Source organism: Octopus bimaculoides, chromosome 10, assembly GCF_001194135.2.
Source record: "Octopus bimaculoides isolate UCB-OBI-ISO-001 chromosome 10, ASM119413v2, whole genome shotgun sequence".
In the NCBI taxonomy this organism is placed as follows: Eukaryota; Metazoa; Mollusca; class Cephalopoda; order Octopoda; family Octopodidae; genus Octopus; species Octopus bimaculoides.
The window spans coordinates 81,827,181-81,833,553 of NC_068990.1; the positions used below are offsets into that span (position 1 = coordinate 81,827,181).

General features: G+C 32.4%; 1 protein-coding gene and 1 long non-coding RNA gene across 11 annotated transcripts in view; one reads left to right on the plus strand and one right to left on the minus strand.

Moving 5' to 3' along the window:
- LOC106871599 (tyrosine-protein phosphatase Lar) overlaps nt 1-6,373 on the plus strand; it is a 586,729-nt gene that overhangs the window by 382,339 nt on the left and 198,017 nt on the right. The window lies entirely within an intron of this gene.
- LOC128248924 (uncharacterized) overlaps nt 1-6,373 on the minus strand; it is a 126,050-nt gene that overhangs the window by 55,567 nt on the left and 64,110 nt on the right. For all 3 annotated transcript variants that reach the window (XR_008265079.1, XR_008265077.1, XR_008265078.1), the window contains exon 3: nt 2,798-2,934. This is a non-coding gene — a long non-coding RNA (uncharacterized LOC128248924). The remainder of the gene's footprint in view (nt 1-2,797; nt 2,935-6,373) is intronic.

Sequence of the window (6,373 nt, forward strand, 5' to 3'; positions counted from 1 at the left end):
ATATATATATATATATATATATATATATATATATATATATATATACACATATATATGATGTACATACATACATACATACATACATAGTTGGGTACACTCATACACACAGTTTTATATATTCATACATCCTCTTTTCCTTCTGAGCCTGTTTTTCTTACCGATCTCCAACCTCTACTATTAAACAGACTTGATCTGATTTTTATATCAACCACCCCTACACCACTCCATATAGACATACAACCTTAATATTCTACTCTGTGTGTGTGTATGTGTGTGTGTGTATGTGTGTGTGGGATATAATGGTTTGTAAATATGATGATTAATGGTTATATTGGGCCATTATCAACTTTCTCTTTGTTATGATTTATATTTTTGGGGAAATTAGTGTTTGGCGAGATGAAGAATATTTGCATTATCCCATTCTGCTTTGCGTATACATATACATTCAAACACACACACACACATACATACGTACATATACATACATACATATGTCTACTAGTCCTGTGAAACTAGAAAGGGGAGTTAAGTGCTATTGTGGGTTTTAATATCCTGTTTCCTGGTGGAAACAATACCAGCAAATAGAAGATTTATCATATATTATTAATGTGACATTTAAGCTATTTAGTTTTAGGCAAGAATTATAATGGACAATGATAGAAATTAATTTTTCTAAAACTGTAAATTTTTAGTTTAGTTTTCAAGTTGAGGGTCTTTGGTTAGAGAGTTCTTACACAAAACCTACTACAGAAATTCAGTATTGATTTTTCTATGTTGAGTGAAGAAGTTAAGTTACTATGGTGACAGTTTGGATAGAGAGAGAGAGAGAGAGAGAGAGAGAGAGAGAGAGAGAGGGCTGGATGGGTGATTGTAGCTTATTTGGAATACATGTGTGCGAAGATTGAGTATTGGATATGGAGGCAATGAAGAGAGAAGTGACAAGGAAGAATATAAGAATAGCATTACTAATAAAGAGCTTCCACAGATAGTAGTTATAATAAAGCTTTCCAATATTGGTCGTTGTGTGTGCTAGCTATCAATGCAGTAAGCTCCACATACTTGGAAAGAGGGTGGGGGAGGAACCACTATGTGCTTCTTCATCGTCATTGCTTTCATCATCATCACCACCACATTTATTGTATTTATTATTGTCTCTTTCATCCCCAATTCCTACTTTCTTCTCTCTTGCACACTAATTATCTTCTTAAGTAGTTGATGTCACTTTTTACTGGCTTACACTGTACCTAATTTTTTTTTTCTGTCTTTTTTATATCATTCATTTTTTCTCTTTCTGTTTTTTTTTTTTCTTTTTATGTTGGAGCTGGGTGGTATCATCATGTGGTATTTAATTTTATTTCATACATTGATACCCTTTTATCATATAGAAATGAAATCAAAGATGGAGTCCAAATAAACAGAATTATCATCTTCTCTTGTTTTTAAGTAAATAGGTAGATAAGTAGCTATATTGATAGACTACAGACAGTAAATACTGGGGGGTTGTTTGTTGAAGAAAAATAGAAATTATTTACTTTTTAATTTTCAGTTTTGAAATGAATTCTTCTAAGAGTAATGAAGTAAGATGAGTATATGCTTGTATATAACCAGTTCTGTTTCTTCAACGATAGATAAATATTAAGGCATTGATTGATTGATCTCATAGTTGTATGTTACTACTATTTAGTTTTGGTGAATACTTAATCCTATTTTCAGAAGTGTGTTATAATAAAATATTCAAAGTGATTATAGTGGAAACCAATAGATTCTTAAAATTATACATTTCTACTAGCTTTATTTATATACCTCATGTTGTTGTAAATAAATGATCATTGCCAAGTTTTCTCTGGGAATTCTAGCTGTGTGTATAGATAGTGCTACTAAAATTGCTTTAACTTCATCAATTTGAGCAGGGAGGTATTTTGGTTGAAATGCACTCCATGGAAGCAGCATCAAAATAAATTATCTGTGAATACATTATCCAATGTAGATGTTGTATGTTGTAGTATTGTACATTGATTTTTTTTTATTAATATATTATCTAGGGATATATGCGTTTTATATATTGTTTCTATAGGAAAAAAATTGTTTTAATTTTTCTATCTATATTTGCTTGTTTATTTTTTTTTTCCAAATTAAAGATAGATATTGTTTTATTAAACGGCTTCCTTTACTTGGGAAATAGTAATTAATGCAATATCTAATTAGAAGCAGTTTGTTATTGGCTAATCAGAATTGATATTATTTCACAATTTTAGCAAAAATTGTATGTAAATTCTACGTTATTGCATTCTAAAGGATTATTTTTTCATCCCCTTTATTAAGGAGTACAAAATTAAAAATTGATCTTCATTGAATTGATAATTTAATAATGAAATTAGTTAACAAACAGAATAAAGATTTATTTGTTAAAATAAACCCTAGAATTATTGAAATTTTATTCTTAGGGAATTTTATTTTAGAAAACTCATCATTATCATATTTATTTTATAATTAATTTACATAATCACTTGGTGCACATTTTATTTTTTCTATTAAACTGGCAAGTAAATTAAGTTTTTGGTTTCAACTTTTCTGTTCATTATTAAACTGTTTTGTTTAATTTTTGTCCTTTTTGTAGTAAACTATATTATTCTGTACCATGTCAGACCAAAATGATCAAACTGATGATAGAAACCATTGAAAGTAGGATCAGTTTTATGGGAATTTTGTTTTATGTTGTTCCCATCATCATTATCATAACATCCATTTTCCTTAGCTGTTGTGGATAAGCCAACAAACTGCATTTCAAAATTCTTACCTTTTTGTTGAAGTATGAGGTAATAGCAACCTGTTTTCGTATGTTAACATATGACCTTCTTATGGCATAGATTATATGAAATTGCATGTGAGCAATCCAGAAACTTCCAAGTGATATCTGTTAACTTATGGAGATTTCTGAAATAAAGCAAAATGCAACCATTTAAATGGAAAGTGTTAACGTTTAAAGGCAATACATGTTGAAAGTTTTAGTAAATCAAACTGAAAAAAATAGACGGACTAAAAATAAACACATTTTAATTTTAACATTAGTATTCAAATTAGATACTGATTTATTACTTAGAAAAATCTCATGTGAGGTATAAAGTTTAATCCCAAATTAATCTAAATTTCTGGCTAAAATGTTTTCTGTTTTTTGTTTTGCATTCTCTTAGTTGTATCTTCAATGTAGTCTTAGGCATAATCAATTTAGCACTGTAGTATAACAGAAATGGTCCCTCATTGTTCATGTGCAGTTCATCCAACAAATTTCTTCATGGTTCCACAAATCTTGGCTCAAAAAGACCAATTTTTATATCTAATAATCATCTTATCGTTCCCATTTTTAACAGCTGAAAAATGAAGTGAAGTGAAGGATCCTTCAAACATTCATTTGCTGTTCATCATGATCATATTTGTGCATATTTGTGTGCGTGTGCACATACCTTCATTACAGACCACTCTGTTGCAAGCGCTCAGATCAGGTCTCCTCCTCTCTTCTTCCTTGTAGACCCAGAGGCATGTAGAATGTACTACTTTTATTAAATATTGATTTTTAATATAGTCACAAGATTTGATGTTTTGGGGTATAGTCTGTTCTCCACTAGTTGTTTGGTTTGTATTTTATGAAAGAATTGAATTGAATAGAAACTCTTGATGATTGAAGTCAGGAAAGAGAAGAAATCTCTGAGGCAAGTGAATAAGGAAAGGCACCACTGAAACTTTTTTAAAATGGTATTAAGAAGTGCCTCTGCTAGCTGGTGCTGATTGAGAGGAGGAGGGGAAGAAGATGGCTCAAATAGCTAAGCCAAAGGAATTTATTGAAAATCCTTTTAAGTTTGTGAAAGGTTTCTTTCAGGAGAGCAGAAATGCAGGCAGAGATGAATGGTTAAGATATTCGCTTTGCACAAATACTAAGCATTATATTCCACTTTTGCTTCAGGTTAACCAATGCCTTATGACTGAAATTTTGTAGATGGGAACTGTGTGGAAGCCCATTGTGTATATGTATGTGTATATTTATGACATAATGATGCACTTTTCTATCAATTTTGATGTATGATCATCCAGTTGTTCATATCAGCAGAACAACCGATGTATTAAATCAGTGTTTGAACTGGGTGTATATTCCATAGATATGTGTAGCCTTAATTTAATTCTTAAGTAGAATCAGCACAGGATCAGACCGTTGAATTACAGGTACAATCCACCTGACCAGTTTCTACAGCTTCTGTCTTCCCTTTTTCACTCACAAGGCTTGGGTTGTCTGAAAGCCATGTTAAAGATAAGTGACCAATATGTCATGCACTGGTATCAAAGCTAGGACCTTATGATTCTAAATCGTGCTTTGAACTATTGAGACACGCCTGCCCCTGCCACACTCACTGTATGGTGATTAGTGAGTAAGATGACTTCTCCAGTGTTGGTGCCATGAAAAATGCACCTAGTACATATGGAAAGTGGTTGGCAAATAAGCAGAGAAAACATAGGTTTGTGAAGTCCCTTTTGTCCTGACTTTCCATGAATTATTAGTGCCAGAAGGAAATGCACCCAGTACACTCCGTAGAGTTGTTAGCAGTAAAACAGGATCCAGTCTTTGAAACCAGGTCAAAAAATAATAGAGGCATGTACCAGTGTATGGTATCGGTGTATGGGAGCAGAGAAAAGCTGGTGTAAAATAATGATTGACATGATACTGATGTGTGAATGTTTGCTTGTGCTTACCTGTGTACTCTAAATACTTAGTAGTAATTACTTTACTAAATAGAGTGTAACCCTGGTGGAGTTAGACATTCAATTAATAGAGATTAATACAATGACTACACCATATACTAGAATCAGAATAATTGATAAAATCTTTGTGTGTACATTGAAAGATTATATATATATATATATATATATATATATATATATATATATCATCATCATCGTTAAACGTCTGCTTTCCATGCTAGCATGGGTTGGACGATTTGACTGAGGACTGGTGAAACCGGATGGCAACACCAGGCTCCAATCTGATTTGGCAGAGTTTCTACAGCTGGATGCCCTTCCTAACGCCAACCACTCAGAATACAAAGGCATAGAAAATTGAAGTTTGCTCTGTTAATATATAAATATCCATATAATGTGTGTGTGTGTAAACACTATACTGCAGATATCTTTCAGGTCATATCTTATGTCCAGAATCATATTTTCTTTTAGAAAACCCAAATAAATTGCTACAGCTGGCCATTTTTCAGACACATAATAATAATTGTAATCATTGGTTTATAATAATAATTGTAATCATTGGTTTATAATAATAATTGTAATCATTGGTTTATAATAATAATTGTAATCATTAGCATTTCCCTTTCCATAGTTGCGTGGGCCAGATGATATTTGTTTGGGGGAGAATTTCTGTAGTTTGATTTTCTTCCTGTTGCCTATTCTCACTTCTTTCCAAGCACAGAAGTATTTTCCCCTTGTTCAGATATATTTTTTATAGCATATTGCAAGCAAATATCACCACCTGTATGACGGTGAATATTGTTTATATCTAGTACATGATGACAAGGCAAGGAAACAAACACACATACATATACCTATATATGCCAGGCTTCTGTTCAGTTTCTCTCTACCAAATACTCTTAAAAAGCTTTGATTGACTTGTGACTATAGTAGAAAGCCTGTGTCTAAAGCTGAAATTTCATTGTTGCAAAGCAACACGCCCATGCTTGCACCTACTTTTGAATATTCATAGGCACATCTTAAAAGGAATGCATTGTTAGCTCAGTCTATTTCTAGTCATACACAACTGTATTATTATTTTTTTTTTTTTCTAACGAAGCATTTGTGCATAAAAAACTTTTCTTCTCAGAATATAAAATTGCTGACTCGTCGTCAGATTTGTTTTTTCCGTTTTTCTTTACTCTGTATAACTGTCACACAAAACAATGATTAGTTTATGGAAGGTACTCGGTGAGTTTTTCAAGATTACTGCACAAACGTGTTTACCATTTAAGACTAAACTTGTAAACAGCAGGTTGTGTTCACTTAGTCATTGTTAGTCATATCTTGTTCCACCTTCAAAACCACCAGTAGTCACAGTCAAAACTGACTGCGATATTGTCATGACAACTGGAATGTTCTGCACTGATAAAGTCTTCCTTGCTTTACTATGGAAATTGTCTATTCAACTCTAGTCTAAACACTCAGTTGGTTATGAATAAATCTTATTTTTGTCTGTTTGTCTGTCTGTCTGTCTCCTCTCTCTCTCTGTCCCTTCTCTCTCTCTCTTTTCTCTCTCTCTCCCTTCTCTCTCTCCCCACTATCTCTCTCTCCTCTCTCTCTCTCTCTCTCTCTCTCTCTCTCTCTC